General features: G+C 47.5%; 1 protein-coding gene across 45 annotated transcripts in view; it reads left to right on the top strand.

The window, feature by feature from the left end:
• The window catches only part of LOC103349615 (uncharacterized), a 163,104-nt gene that overhangs the window by 130,263 nt on the left and 19,459 nt on the right, over positions 1-13,382 (top strand). For 30 of the 45 annotated variants that reach the window (XR_016234056.1, XR_016234058.1, XR_016234063.1 and 27 more), the window contains one exon: positions 12,367-12,470. The exons of 3 other annotated variants lie outside the window; for them this stretch is intronic. The gene's annotated coding sequence lies outside the window, so the exon portion shown is untranslated. Of the gene's footprint in view, positions 1-3,733; positions 4,942-12,366; positions 12,471-13,382 lie in introns of those variants that run through there. 12 more of the 45 variants (XR_016234097.1, XR_016234083.1, XR_016234080.1 and 9 more) reach the window with 1 other exon arrangement.

Genomic DNA, 13,382 nt, shown 5'->3' with positions numbered 1-13,382 from the left:
AGGATGAAAACAGCTTGGGTTCCTCGTGGCTGTACAATTTCTCTATCAGCACTGGACTTTTTTTTTTTCAGAGACAGAAACCAAGAAAGTGCCCATTTACTGGTTCATTCCTCCAAATTCCCACAATAGCTTGGATTGGGCCAGGGCCATGAGATGGGAACTCAATCCAGGTCTCCCATGTGGGCTAAAGGGACCCAACTAGTGGACCCATCACAGCCACATCCCAGGGTCTACATTAGCAGGAAGCTGGAGTCAGGAGGCAGAGACAGGAATTGAACCCAGCTACTCCAACATGAGACATCTTCCACTGCCTTCCCAGGCGCATCAGCAGGAAGCTGGATGGGAAGTGGAGCAGTAAGGACTCAAACCAGCACTTTTACAAGATGCTGGCATTCCAGGCAATGGCTTAACCCACCGCAGACACAACGCTGGTCCCTGTGCCTTTTTTTAAAAAAAAACATTTGTTTATTTATTTATTTGAAAGGCAGAGTGACAGAGAGAGAGGGGGAGAGATAGAAAGAGATCTTACAGGGGCCTGCGCTGTGGCACAGTGGGTAAAGCTGCCGCCTGCAGTACTAGCATCTCATATGGTGCCAGTTCAAGTCCCAGCTGTTCCACTTCTGATCCAGCTCTTTGCTAATGTGCCTGGGAAGGCAGTAGAAGATGTCCCAAGTCCTTGGGCCCTGCACCCACGTGGGAGACCTGGAAGAAGCTCTTGGCTTTGGATCAGCCCAGCTCCAGCCATTGTGGCCATTTGAGGAGTGAAACAGTGGATGGAAGACCTCTCTCTCTTTCTCTCTCTGCCTGAGCCTCTCTGTAACTCTGACTTTCAAATAAATAAGTAAATCTTTTAAAACAAGAAAGCAATCTTACATTAGCTGGGGTACTCCCCAAATGGCCATCACAGCTGGAACTTGGTCAGGCCAAAGCCAGGAGCCAGAAATTTCATCCAGGCCTCCCAGTGGGTGGCACAGGGACTTGAGTACTAGGGTCATCATCTGCTGCCTCCTAGACCCGTCAACAGGATGCTGGATCCGAAGTGGAGGCAGAACTTGATTCCACACTCTCAGGATAATTTGGAATGTGGGCATTCCAAGTGGCAACTTAATCCATGGCATCACAATGCCTGCCCCCAAAAGTTGAATTTAATGCAATGTCCCCATGTCCTGAAATGTTTCTTTTCCAGCCATTTGAAAATGGAAAAGCCAGTCTTGCAAGCCATACAAAAACAGGCAGTCAACTGGATTTGATCTGCAGACTGTTGCCAGCCTCTGCTGTCCATAGATGTACATGTATCCTATTCTTTTCTTGGTATACTTTTTAAATACTGCTTAAAATCACAGCACTGGTTGGGACCGGTGTTGTGGTATAGCAGATAAAAGTCACCACCTGTGATGCCAGCATCCCATATGGGTGCCAGTTTGAATCCTGGCTGTTCCACTTCCAATCCAGCTCCCTGCTAATGCACCTGGGAAAGCAACAGAAGATGGCCCAACTGCTTGGGCACCTGAACCCACATGGGACACCCAGATGAAGCTCCAGGCTCCTGGAGGCTTCAGTTTGGCCCAGCCCTGGCCGTTGAGGCCATCTGGGGAATGAACCAACACATGGAAGATCTCTCTCTTTCTCCCCCCATAACTCTGCTTTTCAAATAAATAAAATCTTTAAAAAAAAAAAAAAAAACACCACAGCACTGGTAATCTGACCCCACCCTCACAATGTCTGCACAATCATAGTCACATAGTATTTGAGGAAGATGAAAGATTCTTTAGCCAAAAAAAAAAAAAATCATTAAAATGATACTATTTTAGACATAGCCCCTTAGATAGGTTCAAGCCATCGGATCAGTGCGGTGCGGCGGCCATTGGAGGGTGAACCAACGGCAAAAAGGAAGACCTTTCTTTCCGTCTCTCTCTCTCTCACTGTCCACTCTGCCTGTAAAAAAAAATAATAATAAAAAATTTAAAAAAAAAAGTTTCTCCCTTAAGTTTTGATAATTGAGTCTGCTAAAGTAAACTAATGGCCGGTGCTGCAGCTCACTAGGCTAATCCTCCGCCTGCGGCGCCAGCACCCCGGGTTCTAGTCCTGGTTGGGGTACCAGTTCTGTCCTGGTTGCTCCTCTTCCAGTCCAGCTCTCTGCTGTGGCCCAGGAAGACAGTGGAGGATGGCCCAAGTCCTTGAGCCCTGCACCTGCATGGGAGACCAGGAGGAAGCACCTGGCTCCTGGCTTCAGATCGGCACAGCGCGCCAGCCGTAGCAGCCATTTGGGGGGGTGAACCAATGGAAGGAAGACCTTTCTCTCTGTCTGTCTCTCTCACTGTCTAACTCTGCCTATCTAAAAAATAAATAAATAAAGTGAACTGGCATTACTCCGTAGGAGAGTAAAACTCCCCACCTCCCGCAGAGTTCTTCTGCACGTGGTGAGTGGGCAAGTGAGAGGGACTGAGGACGTTTGCAGGCTCAGGAATGACTCTGCCTGCGTTTTGTGAAAGACATTTATGTGCATAGAGGAAATCAACGCTGGTGATGGGGTCAGGCACCCAGGATGCACACAGGCTTTTCTATCTCATGGCCACAGGGGGCCGGCACCTGGGAAACTCACTTGCACAACACCACAGCTCTTGCTCCTTCTACATCTCCTCCTCTCAACCTCTGCAGCTTGCGCCATCTCCCTTCCCCCAGAAGCCCACACTCTGTCGTGTTGCTCACCTCTGTGGAAACTTCACCCGTCTAGCACTTCTTTGAGTCGCATACGGATACTCACGGCTCCCATGTTTAGGCACATTAATAAGAGTATTGGGATGCTTTTTGTCTTCCTATTCATCTGTCTACCATCAGCTTATTTCATTGACTCCATTATTGAACCCTGGAGGTGGGGAGGGGAAGCGCCCTTGGCCTCTACAACAGATTAAAGGGGGTAGGGGTGGCAGAGGCATACAAATCTGCGAACCTGCCGGGTCATACCGGTCCAGCTGGAGCCACGCAAACAAAGGGCCACGTGACTGACCTGAGAGTCCCAGAGGGTGGCGGTGCTGAGTCAGGAGGCAGGAGGGCAAGCCGCGGGCTTGGAACAAAGGTTGCTGCTTCACGGTGCAGATAAGGTCTCTGTCACTCTGTCACTTGGGAGCCTATGTGACATCCTGCCGCAGTCTCTGGCAAGGGTGTGATACGATCTTTCCTAGATCCAGAAGCGGCAGCGAGGCAGGCCTGGAGGAAGCCTGGCTGCCTCTGCTGTTGGGAGATTCCCCTAACAGTGCAAATCTCCCCATCCAAGGCCAGCGGGGCAGAGCTGCGGCCGGGGCCACAGCACCCCTCTGAAGAGCAGCCTCCCCATACACTCCAGAAGCACCCTCTGCCGTGGCCTGTTTCAATCTCCACCCTCTGTTACAATGACTTCTTGATGGAATATAAATGCAGAGTTAAAGTCCATTTTCTAAGTACATTTTGGAAAAACTGGAGCTTATTTTCTCTGGTATTGGTTTTTATTTTCCTCCATAATTAAAAAAAAATCTATCATGCTTTCTCCAGAAGGCACTCCATGAATTCTTGAATGTATGTGTTACCTCCTCTGTCAAAATGGGAGCACTTGCATTCAGCCTGGTCGTAGGCAAAGCTGTGCCGAAAGCTACCCCCAGTTGACTTCGTTTGTATTCCAACAGAGGGAATGCAGAAGTTTGGTATCTGGCACATTGATCCTCAGGAACCCAGCCGGTAATCAAAGCATTTCTTCCAGGAACCTCAGGGAAACTTCAGCTCCAGAAATTACACCCCGCGGGAAGCCACCTACTTTACCCGCAGAGATGCACAAATGGCCCGTCACCAGGTGAAACACGCACGGCTCGCCCGTGACGGAACCCACATGATCCCAGGCAAAGGCTCCAGCCCGGGTTGTCCGCTATCCTGAGTCCGACGCAGCCTGGGACAAAGAGCATCCTCCAAGAAGAGTCACAAAATAAGAATAGAATTGTCTGCACTTTGGAAACACTGACACACAGACCTATTTTGGAAGAAACAGTGCCGAACTGGAATGCTTCGAGGACAACCTTCAAGCCAAGACACTCTCCCAAGCGGAGCTGCGAATCCCACCGCACAAAGGAAGAGGCGCTTGCTCTGCAGCTGGCAATTCCTGTGGAATATCAACTTTTATATCCCCAATATTTATATAGCCTGCCTTTTATAAGGTACATGAAGTAGACAAGTGAGTGTTCCACCTACAAGGAATGGCAGCTCTGTACACTGTCCGCGCCTTGGGGTCCTTGCTGGAAGCGAGCAACATCATAACTGAGAGCATGGACCTGGGTTCGTGGGGGAATAGGAGACTCTTGTCGGAGGATGAGCGGTTACGCTGTTACATGTGGGCAAACACACCGAGCACACGCATTTCAGTGCGTTTCTGTCTGTCCCCTTTTGTTCATGTGCTCCCCACCAGGGATGTGATCTCTGAGGCTCTGCGCTCTCTGCTGACGCCTCCCAGGGGACCCGGAGCAAGCGCTGAAAGAGAAACAAGACCTTCAGGGGCTCATGTTACATTACACTTTCCAGCCGTTTGAAGTTGGTCTAACCCTTCACTAAGTACTTGGCAAACTTTAAACTATACATCTGTGAAGCTGATTCCGCGCCCCCCTTCACTTTACCTTTCACCTACTTTAAAATAAACCACTCATTGTTCCAAAGGGAAAAATCAAATTTGTTTTTCCCAAGTAATCTATAATGGAGTGAAACATTGCTAGGAGGTTTGCAATTAACTAATCTACTATGCAGTAAATCTCAGAGGGAATCAAAGTTAATGAGAGAATCATTCTTCAACCTTCCATATTTAGGCCTCTTTTTTTTTTAATTAACAAAACATATATTCTTTAAATTAGAAAAGTATATGAACCTATTTTTTAAATGCTTAACCCATACAGAAACATAAAATTAAAGGGGAAATATAATGACCCATTTTCTTGTGTATGTTGGTTTTTTTCGGTATTAAAATATAAACAAATGTATAGAAGTAAGAAGTTTGCAAATTTTATTAGATTTAGCTTTTAGTTTTACCTGTGTTTTCTGAGATTTTATCACTTAGAGGTAACAAAAACTATTTCAGAAGTCATTAAAGAAATAATACTAGACCATTTCTCTCTCTCTCTCTCTCTCTCTCACTGTCCACTCTGCCTGTCAAAAAAAAAAAGAAAGAAAGAAAGAAAGAAAGAAAGAAAGAAAGAAAGAAAGAAAGAAAGAAAGAAAGAAAGAAAGAAAGAAAGAAAGAAAGAAAGAAAAGAAAAGAAATAATACTGGAAACTTCTCACCTGGGCTGCCAGGGCCTTGCCTGGCTCTCACTGCTTCATCACACACACCTTGCCTTGCCCCGCAGCCCTAAGCAATTGCTTGCAATTCTCCAAACACACCAACCCTTCCCATGCCTTTTATGTATTTGCAAATAGTAGTCTTTCTGCTTGTCCTGCCCGTTCCCCTTTGGAACACTCCATAGAGCCCCAGTCATCCTTCACGTGTCAGCCCGAATACAGCGCTCCCGGAATCACTTCCAGCTTCCTTCCTTAGGGGAAAGCTCTTCACTCCCACATCCTTGAGCCTTCTGCACCCTAGACGGACTTATAGAAAGAGTTCCTCACGATGGCTTGTAATCATTGATTTCTGTTCCTGTCCAGAGAGAGTGCATGAGAGCAGGAGGTGGAAAGCAGTCGTTTTTAGATTCCCATTGATTGTCTACTGGGCCTAGTGCATAGGCAATGATAGAAATGCTACGGGAGCATTGAGAAGTGAGTTACTTCCTCTTTCCAATTGGTGGGGGAAGATTTCCTAGACTAATAATTGTGGGCTTTGATCAGAAATTTCTCAAGAAATTTCAAGTAAACAAAAAGAAAAAAAATTTCAAGTAGAAACAACAGTATGTGCATAAGTATGTGAGTTGGTGCAGAAGCAAATGAGGCTTAAAAGTATGTTATCAGGTCGGGCATCTGGCCTGGAGGTTAGCACACTGCTTAGAACATCCACACCCCACACTGGAGTGCCTGTGTGCAAGGCTCACCGCCAGCTCCTGACCCCAGCTTCCTGCTAATGTAGACCCCGGGGAAGCAGACGCCATAGCTCTAAGTAACATGCGACTCTGTCACCCAGATGGGTGAGCTGGACTCAGTCTCCAGCTCCAGACTTCAGCCAGCCCAGTCCTGGCCATTACGGAGGTTTGGGGAGTGAGCCAACAGATGGGAGCATATTCTCATCCTCTCTCTCTCTCTCTCTCTCTCTCTCTCGCAAGGCAGACATAAAAGTGGGTTATGAAAGGGCTGAAAGGAGCTACATGGCGCGCTCCAGAGTTGGGCAGCAGTGTGGTGGCACCCTGGGAAGGGGATGTCCCTGGATAACAAGGGAGAACTGCAGTCTGGGTAAGAATGGGTCAGAGCCTGATTAAGATCAGTGCAGTGGGGATAAAGAAATACATTAAAGAAATATTTCAAGAATAAAATTGAGATTTGACTTGAGACGGGGTTGTGCGGTAGAGTTTGAAGCACTGAGTCAGGCAATGAGGTTTAGGCTTCAGAAAGGCCACTAGCTGCTGCTCTGTGGAGAGCAGTCGGACTCCTGGGTGCAGGCAGAGAGACAGAACCTGTTTACGAGAGCGAGAGCGCTGCTGCCTGCCCTATTTCAGCTGCACCGTGGGCTGACCAGGCTTTGGGGGGCCAGCTGGTTAACTTGCCTTTCACTCTCGTATTACATTGTTTCTGTGGAAAAAGTGATTGGAGTCCTAAACTGATTTTCAAACACACTTTTGGAACATTTCCCATGTGCAGTTTGGGACAGGCTGTTCTAAGAGATATGGAACAGAAAGTCAGGGCTTGGAGCAGCTTGAGTGCCAGTCTTAGTTAACGTCACAATAAGGACAAACAAGCAGTCTCGCATATCTGAAGAAATTACCACTTTGCTGCAGCAAATAAAATTTGTACTTTTCCATTCCTATTAAGTGATTACTACCAACTGGCTAGTTAGCAGGAACAGAGATCAGCTTTCACAATGCTTTCTTTGCCTGCCAATAAGTCCAGAAGCTATCCATTTCTAGTAAATAATAAAAAGTATATGATGACGGGAAATCACAGCATTCATGCTATAAAAATAAGTGGATGACGATATGGAAAATGAAGATCAGGTATAAACAGGTAAAGACAGAGGTACCCACTTGAAGGAAATGGGTCCTGTTGCCTTTGAGTTAAAAAAAAGAATATTTGTCATCGCTGGGCGAAAACAGTTTCAGGAGAAGGAATTGTAATTATATACACTGTTTATAGTTAAAACCTGTTCTCTGGAAGATAGATCTTGGCTTAATCTAAGGTAATTTATACTTAGGGGTTTTTACATACTGCAAAATATCCTGCCCCGCCCCTGGATCAGTCCCCACACAAGCCTCTGGCCCCAAGGCTAATAACTAGATTAAGTTACAATATATTCCAGATGGGGGCATGCTGGGCCTGATAAGGAAGGAAGGGAACCGCTCCAAAGAAGCTGCAGGTCCTAGCTCGCACGCATCAGCAGGAGCCAGGACACTGTGTTTGCAATTGCATTGAGGAGACCGGAACGTAGGATGGCCAAGGGAGAGTTTCAGTTTATCAACTTGAGCCAAATATAGGATTTAACACCCAGGGAAAAAAGCCAAGGAAATGTTGCAGATATGCTACCAGGATGGTTGCTAGAAGCAGGAAAAAACCAAAAGCCCCTAATTAGTGAAGCAAACAAGCAGGAAAGCAGAGGAAGCCACTAAAAGGTTCAGCGAAATGGGCATGCGAGTGACAGTGTACTATGGGAAGCCAGAAACACCCATCAGAGGAAGGGCTCATTCCCAGACAGATCCATCACCTCCCAAAGCACTGGCTGCAGCATCATGGCTACTGTTTGATTGTGCTGCCTCCAAAATTTAGTGACAAAAAGCTTCAGAAAGTCCATGGGAAAATGGACTTAAAACAATGCAGACTCTCCATGAAGTTTCTAAAGCCTTCTGTCCTTGGCGGTGTGACTGGCAGAGGGGGGCTTCTAGGAGGTGAGCAGGCCATGAGGGTTCCTCCCACAGAAATGGAAGTAAGCCCTCCGTGAAAGATGCCTCATGCGGCATTTTGCTAACTTGCCCTTGCTTCTTCCACCATGTGAGGGTGGAAGTAAGTGTAGAATTTTGGCAAGAGGGGGCACGGGAACAGGGGCAGAGAATCTTAGAGTTTATTCCTGAGAGCTCATTTTTCAGGGGATGCCCCAGGAAGGTTTGTGTTGCGACGTTATAGTCAGCGAGGGCCTGGACACCAGTCGCCCAAGGAAAGCTGCAGAAGAGCTGAGTCGGAGTCTTGAACATATACTGTGTGAAGACGGATGTCGCTGAAACAAGAAGGGCCCTACTGCGCCCCTTTTTCTACATGGTGGACACACCCTTAGCCTGGGCTATCAAAGCCTGGTCTACCTGCTTCTCAGAGAGGCAGTTTCTGTAGGGAATTAGACCTTCCCCGCGTCTCCTTTACCTGTGGCAAGGAAATAAAGTTTTCTTGGAGTTAACTCCCACTTGCCCATTATTTGGTGCAATGAACCCCTTGTGTTCACAAACAAAGACATGGTGGGTGTTTCTCCCCTCCCGAGGACACAGTCCCCACCAGATAACCCAACTCCCAGTGCCTTGTTTTGGGACTCCAGAGCTGTGAAGAAATAAATGTCTGTTCCTTATAAATTGTAGCTATCAGGCATTTTGTTACAGTAGCATGAACGGACCAAGACAACTGCCAAGGTCAGCAGTAGCCCTTCTCTGCAGGCCATGGCTGATGGTAGGCAGTGCTGCTATGTTTGAGTGTGGTTGTCCCCTCCAAAACTCAGGCTGCGGTGTGACTGCCATTGAGTTGGTGCTGGGAGGCGGGGCTTTAAGAGGCGATGAGGTCGTTAAAAGGGATTGCTGTAGTTCTCACCGGCCTGAACTTTCTACTGAAAGGGCAGGTTGTTAGAATGCTGAGCTGCCCATCATGGTTTTTTTTTTTTTTTTAAGGTTTATTTATTTATTTGAAAGGCAGACGCAGGGTGGTGGGGGTGGTCTTCCATTCACTGGTTCACTCCATAGATGGCCTCAATGGCCGGAGCTGCACTGATCTGAAGCCAGGAGCTAGGCGTTTCCTCCAGGTCTCGCACAGGAGTGCAGGGGCCCAAGGACTTGGGCCATCTTCTACTGCTATCCCAGGCCATAGCAGAGAGCTGGATCAGAAGTGGAGAAGCCGGGACTCGAACCAGTGCCCATATGGGATGCTGGCACTGCAGACAGTGGTTTTACCCACTATGCCACAGCACCACCCCTCTCCCCGCCATGTTCTGACTGCACCTGCTTGCCATTCTGACTCCCACCACATTAGGAAGCAGCACCAGGCTCTCTCACCAGCATCAGCCACCCAATCTTGGACACCCAAGCCTTCAGAACTGACAGCCATATAACACCATCACCTGCTCCCCCTGGCCTTTTTTTTTTTTTTGGTATGTGTACAATTTTTTTTATTTGAAAGGCAGAGTGACACAAAGACATATCTTGCATTCACTGGTTCACTTCCCAAATGCCTATAATAGCCAAGGCTGGGCCAGACCAAAGCCAGGAACCAGAAACACCATTCAGGTCTCCCACATGGGTGTCAGAAACCCAAGTACCTGGCCATCACCTACTGCCTCCCAGGGTGTACAATATTAGGAAGCTGGAGAGGAAGCCGGATAGGAAGCCGATGTGTGCTTTCCACTGTGACACAATCCATGGCCCCACAATCTTCTTTCCTTCACAAATTACCCAGTCACAGGTATTACGTCATCACAACAGCAAACAGACTAAGACGTCACTGGAGAGTAAAGATCAGTAACTGTCACAGGGATATTAGGAACCTGAAACAAGATGTGTGGAAGGACTTAGCTACTAAATAACAATTATTGTAGTCAGTGGCAAGATTGGAGGGGCAGCCAGGGAAGCTCAACCTATAAGGTTACAGAGAGTTAATAGAATGCAGTCTACCCAGAGGCGAAACAGATGAGTAACCAACAAAAGATAAACATAGGCTACCCAATCCAAAAACATTCAGGACAGATAAGGCACATAAAGGCAGTCAGCCCAACAGGAAGTCACAACCCTTTTCCAAGTTTCTGAACTGAGTCAGTTTTTCAACTTGGAGCCCATTGACCAAAGAAGGCATGTATCTAAGAGGAAAGATCCTCTGACACCATCGCACGTACACATGGTAAAGATTCTCCTGGCCCAAGAGATCAGAGGGCGTGCATTCAAGCAGTGGCACCCTGGAGAAGGAATTACCAAATATTTCAAGAACCGTAGGACATTGGGTCTGACTTGAAAAAAAAAAGAAAATTAAGATTACTTAGCTAATTTATTTGCAAGGCAGAGTGACAGAGAGAGAGGGAAAAACAAAGAGAAATCTTCCATCCCCTGGTTCATTCTTCCAAATGCCTACAACAGCCAGGATTGGGCCAGGCAGAAGCCAGCAGCCAGGAACTCCATCTGAGTCTCCGATGTGGGTAGCAGGGATCCGAACACTTACCTGTGTTGCTTTCCTAGGGGTGCATTAGCAGAAAGATGGACTGGAGGGGCCAGTGCTGTGACGCAGCAGGTTAACACCCTGACCTGAAGAGCTGGCATCCCACATTGGCGCCGGTTCTAGTCCCAGCTGCTCCACTTTCTGTCCAGCTTGCTGCTATGGCCTGGGAAAGCAGTAGAAGATGGCCCAAGTGCTTGGGCCCCTGTACCCATGTGGGAGACTCGGAAGAAGCTCCTGGCTTCAGATTGGCACAGTTCCAGGTGTTGCGGCCAACTGGGGAGTGAACCAATGAATAGAAGGCCTCTCTCTCTCTCTCTCTCTCTCTCTGTTTCCTTCTCTGTCACTCTGCTTTTCAAATAAGTAATAAGTTTTTAAACGTATATAAAAATGCAGTTGTAAGAGTGGATTCACTGAGGAGGTGATATTTCAACAGAGTTGAAGAACGTGAGGGTTGGATGTAAAACAAACAAATTCAAGATTGACTCCAGGGTCTTTGGGTTTAGAACCCAGAGGATGGCATTGACCCTTCCTGAGATGCACAGAAGAGAAGACAGGGTTTGAAGAGCAGCTTGATACACACGTCTGTTATTCCAGGGAGAGCTCTGGCTGCAAATACATTAGGAGATGTCAGATGCCGTGAGACTGAATGCTATCCAGGAGTGAGTGAGTGTGCATGAGAAAAAGAGACTGAACACGGAGCCCTGGGGATAAAAGAAATGGGACGACAGCCAAGAGGGAAGACTGACAGTTTCCTACAAGACTGAGACAGGAAAGAAACAGGGCGCATAATATCAAGCCCCTATCGACCTGACACGTATCCAGCTCTGACCACAGGTCACTCCACCTAGTTCCAAACCAGCCATCAGTAAGGTACAGAAGACTCCCTAGTTTCCCCATTAGGGACTTCCCCAACCTCTGCATTGCAGAATAGCCCAGTGCAACAGACAGATGTGTGAACTTCCCAGGGAGATGGCACTGAGCAACACCACCATTTTGAGCAAGTCGTGTGCAAAAGCAGCACCTGTGCCTGCTCAGGACACCAAGCCAGATGCAATCCACAGTATCATGTATGGATGCAGATAAGCCAGATGCCAAGAGGGCACAACCACACCTCCCCAACCCAATAAAAACCCCTCTACTGCTGGCGTGGAGAGCCAGTCAGTGGAAACTCTTCCTGCCATGCCAGCTCCCTGGTGTCTTAGCATGAGCCCCAAATCAGCCTTGTCTGGGTCGAACATTGGCCTCTTGTCAATTTCTGTTTGCAAGAGAGCCAAAGAACCCAGGGTTAGTATCAAGGTCAGAGTACAATATAATAGGTTTGCTTGTGATAGAAATTTGATGAGTGTTGTCCTTGAGTGATGGAGAGGATGGGATCTAGAATGCAAGCAACGGTGTTGACCCAGAGAGCATGGGCAGCCCAGGAATAAAGGCACACACGCACGCAGGCGGGTCTCAGCAGAATGTGGAAATCCTGATTGCTTCTACTTGTTCAGTGAAATAGAAGAGAGGTTATCAGCCCAGGGTGTGGAGATGTTTAGGTGTTATCCTCTGTGGGACAGAGAGCCCCTGAGGCGCTTTGAGCAGGGTTAGAATGTGATCAGATACAGGTCTCAGGATTAAGACTCAAGGCAGTAAAGGTGGTGAAACAGGTCGAACAGTCAGACAGGGAGGCGATGCGGTGTCTTGATAGCGACTGCTGGACAGAGGGAAGTGGCAGAGAGACTTTTAGAATTTGAAAGGGACAGGGTCAGGCTTCCTAAAGTAGTTCCCTATTCTTCATCTCCTTACCCTTCTTTTCTTTTCTCTTTATTTCTTTGTTTGTTTACAGAGATCTCCCATTCACTGGTTCACTTCCCAGATGTCTGCAAGAGCGAGGAGTAAGCCAGGCTGACGTTGGGTGTGCATTAGCAGGAAGAAGGAAACTGAGCCGAGGTGATTCTCAGAGACACTCTGACACGGGATGTGAGCCTCCCAAGCAGTGCGATCGCCTTCCTCTTGTATCAGCTTTTCTTTCAGCCCTCAGTGGTATCTGATGGCCTAGTCTATGCTTAATGGTAGATGGACTGAGTCCCTCATTACAATTACATAGTACGCTAATGGTGCTGGGGTAGAGACTGTCTTGCTTGCTGTACTACCCCTTGCCACTAGAAACAATGGTTGCCACTTATTGGAGCTTGATAAACACATGCTAACAGAATGCGCATAAAGGACAAGGGAGAGGTTAAGAGTCCAGGATAATGTCAGAGTTCTGGTTTGGGGTCACTGGGTAATGAGTGGAAACATTTTGACAAATTCTGTAAGCTCCCTCACCACTTTAAAATTAGAAGTAGTTAAACTTGGAACAACTATGAGGCCCCAACAGTCCTTATATAAACAGCTGGCTTGGGGCTGGCGCTGTGGCGTAGTAGGCAAAGCCGTTGCCTGCAGTGCCAACATCCCATATGGGCTCCAGTTCGAGTCCCTGCTATGGCCTGGGAATGCAGTAGAAGATGGCCCACATCCTTGGGCCCCTGCACCCATATGGGAGACCCGCAAGAAGCCAGTGGCTCCTGGTTCCTGGTTCTGGGCTTCTAATTGGTGCAGCTCTGGCCATTGAAGTCATCTGGGAGTAAACCAGCAGATGGAAGCCCTCTCTCTCTTGCTTGCTCGCTCTCTCTCTGACTCTGTCTCTCTGTAACTCTGCCTTTCAAATCAATCAATCTTTTTTTTTTAAAAAAAAAAAAAGCTGACTTCCCGTTTTCTACTAGTCTCCCTGAGAACTTTCATTCTATCACTTACTTATAACTAAAAACACTCACTACTTACATAATACTACTAAGTAGTTACAACTAATAGATGAATATG

This window comes from Oryctolagus cuniculus, chromosome 1 (genome assembly GCF_051225735.1).
Source record: "Oryctolagus cuniculus isolate XC-2025 breed Fujian yellow rabbit chromosome 1, ASM5122573v1, whole genome shotgun sequence".
In the NCBI taxonomy this organism is placed as follows: domain Eukaryota; kingdom Metazoa; phylum Chordata; class Mammalia; order Lagomorpha; family Leporidae; genus Oryctolagus; species Oryctolagus cuniculus.
This window is presented reverse-complemented; position numbering and strand designations above follow the sequence as displayed.